This window comes from Lissotriton vulgaris, chromosome 1_2 (genome assembly GCF_964263255.1).
Source record: "Lissotriton vulgaris chromosome 1_2, aLisVul1.2, whole genome shotgun sequence".
In the NCBI taxonomy this organism is placed as follows: Eukaryota; Metazoa; Chordata; class Amphibia; order Caudata; family Salamandridae; genus Lissotriton; species Lissotriton vulgaris.
This window is the reverse complement of record NC_141686.1, coordinates 289,212,717-289,224,994: the sequence shown is the minus strand read 5'-3', so window position 1 is coordinate 289,224,994 and position 12,278 is coordinate 289,212,717.

The following is a 12,278-nucleotide window of genomic DNA, read 5'->3' as shown; positions in this document are numbered from 1 at the left end:
ATACCTGACAGGTGCCGGGTTTGAAGCAAGTTTGCTGGACATAAGACGTCAATTAAAGATGTCACTAGGAAGTGATAGTTATCAGTTGCTCATTAGAGTTCCATTACTAATCAAAACACAGCAAGCGGGGATTTCCAGGTTTGCTGAGTTTTTATCTTGTTGAAGAACTCCGAGTGTTAATCTAGGAATATCAGATAGTGACTTCTGCTCAGTCATTGCACTAATTGGTCGCAAAGGAAGTGGCAGAGAGCTATGCTGGAATGTGGCTCTGCTCGTGTGAGGCCAGAGATGACTTTTCTGAAAATCGTACTTGAACGGTTATGCCAATATAGGGAATAAATGGATTTATAGCCGAATAGGGGCATAAGGTCACAGTATCGATCAGGAACCTAGATAAACACATAACACCCACTCCACGTATTCATGTCCATCAAATTACTAAAACTAAAGCAATTAGATGCATGTGTAACATTGCCCACCCCAAAATACATAAATGCATTTGAAATAGGCGTACTTGTAATACATGAAATTTAGGTACTGTACGTTTTTTGAAGCATAGTAATCATTCAAAAAATGATTGCATGTGAAATCATTGAACGATTATGCAAAAAGAATTACACATGAAGTATCTCTAACAGAAGAAAGGCGAGATAAATCATCACATATAAATGCATTGTAATAACATGTGCTAGAGGCTGATGTAATGTTGTTATGTCTCTAGATGTGTTTAGAAATAGAAGTGTGAAGCTTCTGTTCTCTAAGAATAGTTTTTACGTTAAGCAAAGAATTGTTCGTGCCAAAAAAAGGTCAATATTAAAAATGTCCAAAAAGAATTAATGCTTGAACGGGGAAATAGAGTTCCAAAGCTTTTAGCAGTTTTTGTTGATCAAAACTGAAGGCCGAATTCAGAGTTCATGGGAACGCTGTGTGTCGGAAAGCTTCTCCAAAGTTATTGTTTCTGTACGGGTGAGAACATCGTATCAGACAGGCTCTCAAAAAATTGGTCTACAAAATCAGGTGACAGTTCAACCAAATTAGATAGCGCTGTAACTTGGCAGGTGTGAGAATGATTGCTGTCATCGAAGTCAGGAGCAACAATGCTCACAGAAGGCCGTACGTGGGTGATGCTGCTTTTGTCACTCGCTCCACTGTTACCACCTAGTCGTAGTACAGGAGTCTCAACGAATGCTGTCATCAGGATTGGTAGCCGCTGGGGACAACACAATGCGTGAGCCGTTATTGGACTGAGCAAAGTATCGACGTCCATTGGTACTGCTGATGGAAGTGAAAGACAGATGTCCAACACGCATTCATCGCCGCAAAGCATACACCGTAGCACAGGTAAAATGCAATTTTGCCATATCGGTCTGAATGAAAGGAACCAGGTCATGTTTAGATCTCTCAGCCTGGCCAATCCAAGGACGTTAGTTATCCTGTCCCGGTAGCGCATTGCTAGGATTGTCTCTTCCATTCCCATGGGAGCTATGTCTGAGTTTCTGCTTGCCATAACGAAGCAGGAGGGTCAAAAATAAAATCCCTGCTACAAGTCCTAAAAATAATGGTATCCCGCCAAAAACAGAGTGTACAAAATTAGGAATGATTCCCAAAATTGCCTGGAAGGGTGTTAGCAGTCCCATAAAGACTGTCTTAAATATGCCTGGGATGCTTGTTGCACTAGACATGTTAAGGAGTTGGCTCAACATTTCTACGAAATGCACAGGGCAATTTGTTGATAAAAGGTCATGAACTTCAGTAGCTGTCCTTGCAACTAGAAGATCAGACGTCTCTTTTGATGACGTTATAGGCACTGTTGTCTGTAAAAGTACAGATTTCATTTTGCTTAATGTATCAATTCGTATAGAATAGAGATTCAGACGAGGCCAGATGGGAGTCACTGTGTCTGCAGGCCCACTCGGAAACAATGCTTGCATACAGCATTTGACCATGGATGTTACTTTTACTAGATAACTTTTCCCTGGCACGAGGCCACAACATCTGTGATCCGTTCTAAGAATGTAACTCCCGTTTGAAAGTTGCATAAAGAAGGGCTCTATCTGAGTTGCAGGTGTGACTAGCTGGTGGCATGAAAGGTTGTTAGAATTTCCATCACATGCTCCGTGTAAATTAATACCCTGACACAAAAGTATACCGCTTAGTGAATGTTTACAGTTCTCACCACTAAGAAATACATTTTTGTCGCTGTCACTATAGCAAGAATGAGTGTATGGTAATTTCCATTCAGATTTTACATATCCTTTACCCAATTGTTCATATTGGCCAGCAGGTATGTACTCAAGGCACTTTTTAAATCGGAAAGTTGTTATCGGAATTGTGATAATTCCGTGTATTATCCATTCAATGACAGGACTCTCTGACATTGTCCATGGTAATCTCTCGAGTTTTTCGATGCTCAGGATTGTATAGTCTGCTCCTTTCTGTGCCAAACTGATCTGTTTATCAGTAAGGTTAAAACTGGAAAATAATGACGTTGTGTTGATTAAACGCCAAGGCACATAGCCTGAACGAAGATTTTGCAGCGTCCAGCCTAGTTCTATAATAGAGCGTAATTGAGACTGGCCAGGTTGTAACATTAGCAAGTTTCTGTCTATCACATCAAAGGCAGAGGATACAATATTGTCCAACGAATATATTCTGGAAGACAGAGTCATTAACCCATTGTCTACTACAGAAAGTGATTTCTCCAAATTAATACGATCAATTTCTCGTATTTTTTCAGCAGTTTCAATTTGTTTGACTTTCCAAGCCTCGTTGTAAGCAGCATAGATACTGGCCGCTATGAAACGCTTTTGACGCTGTTTGCGTGGTCCAAGAATGAAATCGCGCAAATCAGCACCATCTTTTAGTAAAGACAAGTGTTGCTTAATTTCAGCCAGTGTGGATGATGTTAGCCATTCAAGGCAGAGTTTCCCTACACTGTATGTTGTTATTATCCCTGGATGTTGTCTCTGGGAGTATCTTGAGTCTAATCTGGTCATTTTTAACCCCTGTGGTTTATTCAGGAATCTATCTTGACAGCTGTTTGTGTCTGTAGGCCAGATTAACCATTTTTTCCAAACAGGATTTGTTCTGTTGAAATGTAAAATTGTTGACACGTCTAACTCAATATCTGCAGTTACATTTTCTGGTATTGGCTTTGGTATAGACGGTGTTTTAAGGTCTTTGATCTTAGCTAGGCCAAGACAAGATGTTTGGTGTATTGTGTCATTTAAAAACAACATTTGTTCTGGTATCATGCAGGTTCTAAATAGTGCTTCAATGCCTTGCACCTGCCAATCTTTTGTACCCCAAATTGTTTTCGTTTCAATATTATTTTTCCAATAATCAAAACCAAATGTCATCATTTTGTCATAAAATGCTTCTGAATATATCAATTTAGAATTTGTCAGCATTGTTTTCATTCCTGTTTTATCTAACAGTTTGTAATAAAACGTTTCTGCATCACTGGTGTTAAACCCTGAGAAGTATTTGAATTTCTCAAAAAATGCTTTAGAACTGCTTTTAGGTGGTGTAGAACAATGTTCCCATTGATTATACATAAAAACATTTCTAGGCTGTGCAGATTTATGCAAGTAGTGATCCCCATAGTGGGTGTAACAGAATAACTGCTCATAACTAGATGAACCTTGTAAATAATCATGATCTGTGAATCTAGCTGACATTACTAAATCAGACATCATGTCATTAATACTGTTAAAGTCTCAATCATCAGAGAATGTACTAGGTGTTACAAAGTCACTTAAGGAAACCTTTAATTGATGAGGATACTTCAGGATTTCGACCGGACCATAGATCTCATAGTCTGTTTTCTCCCATACTACCCCACCAGGTATTGGAATTGCTGTGACATTTACTGTTGACAGTTCTCTTTTCTTCACGTGGGATGATCTGTGTGGTTTCAGGACTAGGTTGATGTTCTGACTTGCTGTGTCCATTGTAATATATTTTCCTTCAATGAATTTTCCCAAACACAGTACCATGATGAGCCAAAGCAGGAGGAAAAATACACCTAGACCGAACCAGAACTCTAGCCAAGGGGAAATAAGGTAGATTTCCTTCAGTTGATGAAAGAGTTCCGTTGCTTTTTCTTTAAAAGACTTTTTTGTTTCTGGCATCACTTCGGGGTCGTATTGATCTTCAGAGAAGTTGTCAAAGTTGATGAAATAACCAGAGGCAGTTCTGTCAATTGATGGGATTGTTCTTTCAATCTGTCTCTCGGTAGCACTTTCTGATGCCACATTATTGTAGACTGGTGTTGTTTCTTGACGAACTGTTTCAATCTGTGTCTCAAGAGGCACGAGTTCCATGGCATTATTGCATAGTCCTTCATTGTGCACTGCAGGCTGATCGAATGTGATTAGTCTTTCAGTTTGAACCTCTTGGATTGTTGCAAGTTTGGGTATTCTGTTGTTTCTTGGGAGTCCACTGGGCCTACTGTTGATTATAGGCCACATGCTTGTGGTTTTACCAGATCGATAGACACGACTCTGTTCTCCTTTTTACCAGCAAGGGGCGGTAGCACAACTGATCTTGTTCCGGTGACTGCCAAGACAGGTACTGCTTTTCTGTAAGAAGGCCCAAATTCCTTCTTAACCGCGATCTTTTCTCTGACTAGATCCCCAATCTTTGGAATCCAGACAGGCCTTGCTGGGGCTGTTGCTGGTGGTGCCTCGTCAGTGGTACTTGGCTGTTGCTTTAACTTTATGTTGCTTGAGGATTTTCTTGTTTCATTCAGTTCCTGTAAAACAGCCAAACGATCCTTTACATCAAAGTGCGTTATTTCTTCTTGTACCAATGACATCTGACTATCGAGGTCCTGAATACGCATTCTAATTCCGAACAATAGTTCGTATGGGCTGAAACCTTTTAGAGAATTTCTTGGCATGTTATTAAGACTAGTCTGGACACTTATTAAATGTTTGACCCACCCAGCGCCTGAACCTAATACCTTCGCTGTTATAGATTGCTTTATGTCCCGGTTTTTTCTTTCTACCACACTATTCCCTTCGGGGTGCGACGGACAAGAATACCGCAACCCAATTCCCATGCTAGCCATGGCCTCCTTATAAGCTCGAGAGCTAAAAGCAGGACCCTGGTCAGAATGGAACGTGGTAATTGCGTATGTGCCGATAAAGACTCGCAAATCTTTTATAACCGTTCTAGCGTCAGCCGAGCGCTGGGGCCACATCCATATGAACCTCGTACAGGAATCCACTGCTACCATGATATATCTATAGTTGCCGTCCCTTTGTAGGGGACCACAGTGGTCCAGGTAAACGCATGCAAATGGTTTATCCGAGATGAGAAGGGGTGTCTGCGCTGGTCGTTTTACTGTTGAAACTTTTATCCTTTGGCATATGTCGCATTCTAATACATACGTTTTAGTTTGTATTCCCAAGCGAGGCCACCAATATCTCTGTTTTAATAGTGATATTGTTGCGGAAACGCCAGCGTGTGCAGATGCAAGCCCTTCGTGTGCCGCTTTGATTAGTCCTAACCTGTGTTCCCTGTTTGGAATTACTCTATCCCCCACTCCAGGGATTCGAGCAAAAGGAACATTATTCGTATCTGTTAAGTACAAGTACTTTTCAGGAAAGCCTTTTGGGAGTGTTTTCTTATCATTTTTTACTGACGCACTGACAGCTTGTAGAATATCGCTGTCTATTTTTGTTTGTGACCGAGTTATCGCAGCTACGGAAGCCGTTTGCACAGCTGCCTTCGTGGCTTCATCAGCCAATGAACTCCCTGCAACGTGAACGCCATCACGTTGATGACTCAGAGTGTGTATCACGTGAGTCTTTTGTAGTTCTTTTTGCAAAAGAACTACCTGTTCCCAAAGCATTTTATGCTTTATTGTGCCACCTTTTGCATCTTTGAAACCGTTTTCCACCCAATTCTGCAAGTATTCATTATAAGATTGTACGCAATAAAAAGAATCGCACACTATTAGTGTGGGGAATTCGCGATCGGTATTTTCTAGCGCCATCTTAAATGCTACTAATTCAGCTCGTTGAGCCGAGCAATCTCCTAGAGATTGTGTTTTGGTGACCATTGGTCTAAATTTTCCTTTGTGCCAGCGACCTTTAACAATCGCGCACGCAGCACTGTAAGCTTGCTTACCCCCAACTGCGGGTTGTGCTGATCCGTCAGTATATATAATACTTCCGTATTCTTCGAGAGGCAGGATTTCATCCGGCAGAGGACATTCATATTCATACTGTAAAAATTCCTGTGTTTTTAAGTTAGGATCAAATTCGTAAACTACGTCTGTTGCAGCAAGAGAATTAACCCACTGAATCCATCTCGGATGCAAAGCTTTAGCATTAGGAATGCTTGCTTTAGTTACCGCTTCTAAAGCCGGTATAGGTGTTACGATTACTATTCGTTTACCTTGTGCTAGGGGCCTTTCTTTCGCTACAGCAGTCTGAACCGCAGTTAGAATTTTCTCCGTTGAACTGAATTTTATTTCAGCCTTTGTGTACAAATGTGATTTGTAAGCTATTGGTACCTTTTCTCCCTCACTAGAGGTCAGGTACGTGAATCCGCATCTTCCTGGGATGACTCGGATTACAAGATCACGTGTGTTGTCACGTGTATCTAATTTCGTTTTTGCGAACATGTCTGTTTGCAGTGATCTCAAAATTTCTGTGTGTTTTTGAGTCCAATTGATTTGTTTAAAATCAGGTTTAATTAGTTCGTAGAGAGGTTTAACCCTCTCTGCGTAATTTAGGATGTAAGTTCTTCCGAAATTCAGAAAACCTAGAATGGATTGTAAATTCTTCAGCGTTTTTGGAGCTTGGAGTACAGCGCACTTCTCTAAGAAGTTGTCTGCTAGGCTTTTCCCTTCACTTGATAATTCGTACCCTAAAAATAGTACTGTCAGATGGGCAATTCGGGACTTTTTAAAGTTGAATTTGTAACCCTCTGCTGCGAACCCAAGTATGATGGTGTTCACTCTTTTCAAGTGAGTATCCAAGTCGTCGTCTGTGAGATAGATATCATCTACGTAAGATAATGCCTCATCATCATAGATTTGTAGTAACTCTGTTACTCTAGCTGAGAATAGTCCTGGGCTGTTCTTGAACCCCTGTGGGAGTCGACAGAATTTTTTCTGTGACCCAAATGCGGAGAAAGCGGTCAAATATCTGCTTTCTGGTGCAATGTTTTGACAAAAGAAACCATTAGATATGTCTAATGTCGTTTTACATTTTTTCCTAACTATATTATTCATTAGGGCTGCACTATGCGAGTTTTGTACTGCAAAAGTTTTGCAACATGTATTAAGATGTCTGTAGTCCAAAACTAGACGATATGAATTGTCTGGCTTGGAGACAGGAAACAAAGGATTGTTCATTTGAGAGGTGCATTTTTCAATCACCCCCTGGTACTCAAGTTGATCTAAGATCTCCCTGACTTGTTTTTTTAGCTTCTTGCTTTATGGGATACTGCCGTTGGGCAGTTGGTTCACTTTTTAATTGGATTTTGTGAGGAGGTGAGTCCTCATCCCATCCTACATGATTTTTATACAATGCCGGAGCCTGGGCTACTGCCCATTTCCTTGCATATGTATATTTTTTGTGAATCGGAATGTGATTCGAGAAGGCAGGCATAATCACTTCTTCGCCACGAGGGCACTCCCTGACAAACTCTGGGGGCCAATCTTTTTCAGCTAACAGAATATCATAGCCTTTTGAGAGCTTATCCCAAAATAGACCCTTTATTTTCCTAGTCTTATCACCCTCTATACGCAATTTTATTTCGTATATTTTATGGGGCTCGCTAAGTCTGGTGTCGGCAGTTTCAACCTGAATGAATTCATTCGTGTCCACTGTCTCCAGATGACTCATCAAGATCTTGCACGCTATACTGATTTCTGCTGCACTGTCCAACATTGTCAATGCCCACTCCCCGTTTTTCAACTGTGTCCTCAGTATTCTCGGCATGGTTGATTACTCTAATACTGGCTACCTTCTTTTTCTGAAATTGAGATTTCTTATTTTGAGCAGGTCCCTTGTCTTTGGACTTGGTGTGCTCTCCTGGGTCTGACCGTCCTCTTCTTTCCGAATTCTGTGGAAGAGATCGAGAGGGACGTGTATCAATACTTTGATATCTATCAGGTTTTTTCAGATTATCCCTATTTCTAAGGTTATATCTTTTCTCAGAGGGCTCCCTCTGGGGAGACTGGCGTTCTCGAGTCGGAGTTCTTTCCCTCCGTCGAGGAGACCTTCCTCTGGACTGGAAAACTTTTTCCTTGGGAGTGGATTGTTTATTTCCATCCCAGCTCTTTTTAGGAGTGTTTAAATTATTTTTAATAAATAATTTTTCTGGATTTTCGAGCAGTTGGGGCTTTACCGGTTTCCCACCCAAGCTGTCTCTACCTAATTCTTCATAGCACTTTTCTATGATTTTTGCAAGCTCAACAGGATCTTTTATATCTGTTTCCTTCAACTTCTGGCGGATCGCCACAGATGCTGCTTCTCCTTTTATGTTGGCTAATAATATAGCCGAGACCTGCTTGAAGTCTTTCATTAATTTCATACCTAGATTTAAAGCGGGCTCTGGGCCGAATTCATTTTGAATGTGTTTTAGCACTTCTGGTACTACCGCCATAGACGGAACACCGTGTGTTTTTGTGTAAATGGAAGCAAAGACTGTACCCCAAGTGTCACAGTCCTCCACGTGTGGTGCGATTCCCATAGGAAGGCAGATGGTCAAGATTCTGTGTTTCTCAATAGGGGTAGTATCAGGAAATACTGCCTCTATTTGAGTGATTTTCTGTGCTAACCAGAAAGGAATTTGTTCCCGTTTTACGGGTGTTTTACCAAGACATGACTGTATGTTCTGTGGTGTAATTTTATTTGTGTTCCCCTGATGAGGGGTCAGCTGTGGTGTATTAACAGCTGGTTGGACTGTTACAGTCCGCATTACATATTGGACTAATTGCCTATGTATTTTAATTAATGTTTTTAGCTGTACTAACAGCTCTTCCTTAGACATTTTTACAATGTCAGGATGTGGTGTGTAGCTGGCTAGAACCGGCCACGTGGCTCCTGGTCTACCTAGAGGACCGAGCCTAGTTATGTGATCATTGTGTTTTAGGGCGCCATTAAACCAGAGCAAGTGCTCTTGAAATTTAAGTGGAATTTCAATCTCCTCGAAAGGAGCGTACTCTTCCGGAGGTTTCTCTATTTTGTAATAGTGAAACTCTTTTGTTATAGCGTTTACCGCTGGAAAGTTTATCCATGAATAGAATACCTCTGTCTGCCGATACTCGTGAGCCTCTATCACGAAAATTACTGTACCACCTTGAGGTGTCAGTCCGTTTTCTATAAGTTTTAAAGTTATAGATCTTCTTAAGTGGACCGTGATGATAATAGCATCCGGGTCTGTATATTCGGGACCTTGCTGAGTCGCATCTGCTGCGGTCCCAGTGGTTCCGTTATTTTCTGGCATTGTAAAAATGCAAGGTTTGCAGAGTAGGTCTCCAAGGAGACAAAGATTAGGTGCACAATATTTTGGAACACTGTATCCTTCAACGTTGAATAAACCAGAGCTTTACATAGGAATCTCTTCCTACTAAGGTCGGGCGGATTATAACCTTTCACCCACTCCAGACGTCTATTGGAGTATTTACGGGAGAAAGGGGTCTGTGTGAAATATGCACAACTGAGTTACTCTAACGTCTTGCGTTAGTTTATCGCCTTACCAAACGTTGGGCGCCATGTAGTGTAGTTCCTAGTTTCCCACTAGGCCCTGCGCATTGGAATAACATAAACAGTAGTATCGACGTGGAACTGCGGATATTCCAGGCCTCCACTGACTATGCTAAACTTAATTGGGTGTGTTACCAACTAGCTCAGAGGTCACTGGAAACTTTCTTCTCTGCATGGGAAGTAATCAGCTTCCCTGGCACAGACAAGAAGGGATTCAGCTTTCCAACAACCGTGCAACATGACAACTTTGCTCCTCAGATCAAGAGTCAATCTCTAGGGTCGTGTGAAACAATAGACAGGTATTTCACTCAGTCAGGTTAGTGCAGTTTACTTTCACGATATGTAGAGAATAGAGAGACGGGCGTTTGTCAATAAAGGGTTAACATTTATTGAACAGTCTTTCTTCTCGTACAAGAGAAATGTGTTGCCACAATTGCAAGACTTGTTATGATAAAAAGTACATAGAGTAAGATAAGTATTGCGAAATAGAACTGTAAAAGCATTGACATGGTTTCTTAGCCATACAATGGTTTAAAAGTAATAAAACATATATACATTCATATATACATTAGGCTAACATACTCAACTGGTGCTTCTAACTAAGCCTACCCCAGTGTGCCTGACCTAAGCCTAACACGTGGAAGGGGAGTAAGTAAGTAGCTTTAAGTTAAGTTGGTTTTGCCAAGGTTTGTTTCAAGAATTCTCATCTAAGGATTTAGTCAACACCATACCTCTGAATAGAATGATGGAGGTTTGGTATCTCCTTCAGGGGTCACTCTCGATATCCCAGTCACCCGCAAGGGTAGACCGGAAACGCCGGAGCTGGATTTCTCTGCACGAGAAAGGCAGCGGCTCTTCTTCAGCGCGTCGTGGAATGAGAGGGGACAGCATCCGCGGGCAGCTGGAATCTGCTGGATGTCTTCGCAGAGGTACGGCTGTTCAGCTCCTAAGCGTACTGCACCATCGTTCGCGCTTTAGCAGCGATAATGGTATCAGTAGCTTCACCACCAAGGAGACAGCAGGCTGCAGCGACAGGGTGCTAGCTTCACCAACACGGGGTCTTGCAGACAGCTAGCAACAGCAACAGTAGCTCATTGCTTAAGGCAACGTTGGTAATATTTATACCTGACAGGTGCCGGGTTTGACGCAAGTTTGCTGGACATAAGACGTCAATTAAAGATGTCACTAGGAAGTGATAGTTATCAGTTGCTCATTAGAGTTCCATTACTAATCAAAACACAGCAAGCGGGGATTTCCAGGTTTGCTGAGTTTTTATCTTGTTGAAGAACTCGGAGTGTTAATCTAGGAATATCAGATAGTGACTTCTGCTCAGTCATTGCACTAATTGGTCGCAAAGGAAGTGGCAGAGAGCTATGCTGGAATGTGGCTCTGTTCGTGTGAGGCCAGAGATGACTTTTCTGAAAATCGTACTTGAACGGTTATGCCAATATAGGGAATAAATGGATTTATAGCCGAATAGGGGCATAAGGTCACAGTATCGATCAGGAACCTAGATAAACACATAACAGCCTGGAAGCACCCCGAGTTCAAACCTCTCCTCAAAAACCCCTCAGCCCACCCCAACAAACTCAAGAATTACTGATCCAGCTTGCTCGTCCCCTTCCCATCAATGTCTTGGAGACACTAGCTTACAAATTGTATCGAGGAGAACAACTGCTCCCAGTCAGCATTATGATCAAACCACAGCACAGAGACTGCCATGATCGCAGCTATCAATGACATCAGATACCTCCTCAACCAGGGCAGCTTGGCCACCCTCATCCTCTTTAGCCTCTCGACAGCCTTCAACACGGTTTCCCACTATACCCTCATCACCAGACGCCACCACACTGGCATCAAAGGCAAGGCTCTCGACAGGATCACCTCCTTCTTCTCCAGATGAACTCAAAATATCCACCTTCCACCCTTTGCCTCCACATCCAAAAACATAATCTTTGGCATCACTCAAGGCTCCTCCCTCAGCCCCCCCCCCCTTCAACACCTACATGACTCCTCTGGCCAACATCGCCTGCACCCACGCACTCAACATCATCTCCTACGCCGATGACACCCAGCTTCTCGTATCCTTCTCAGGAGACCCAGACACCACAAGACTCAACTTCCAAACCACCATGACTAGCATCACCACTTGGATGAAAGTCAACTGCCTTAAACTCAACTCAGACAAGATGGTCATCATCTTTGGAAACAAGCCCTCCCCTTGGAATGACACCTGGTGGCCCTCCACACTCGGCCCAGCACCCACTCTGTCTGACCACACCGCAACCTCGCAATCATCTTGGATGCGTACCTCACCATGTAACAAAAGATCAACTCCATCTCCACCACCTGCTATCACAACCTGCGCATGCTCCACAAGATTTTCCACTGGATCCCCATTTCCACCATAAAAATAGTAACCCTGGCCCTATTCTCCAACTGACTCAACTACGGAATCAGTCTCTACACCGGAACTACCAAACAACTCCTCAACCGCATCCAAACCATCCAGAATTCAGCAGCAAGACTCATCCTTGACCTTTCCAA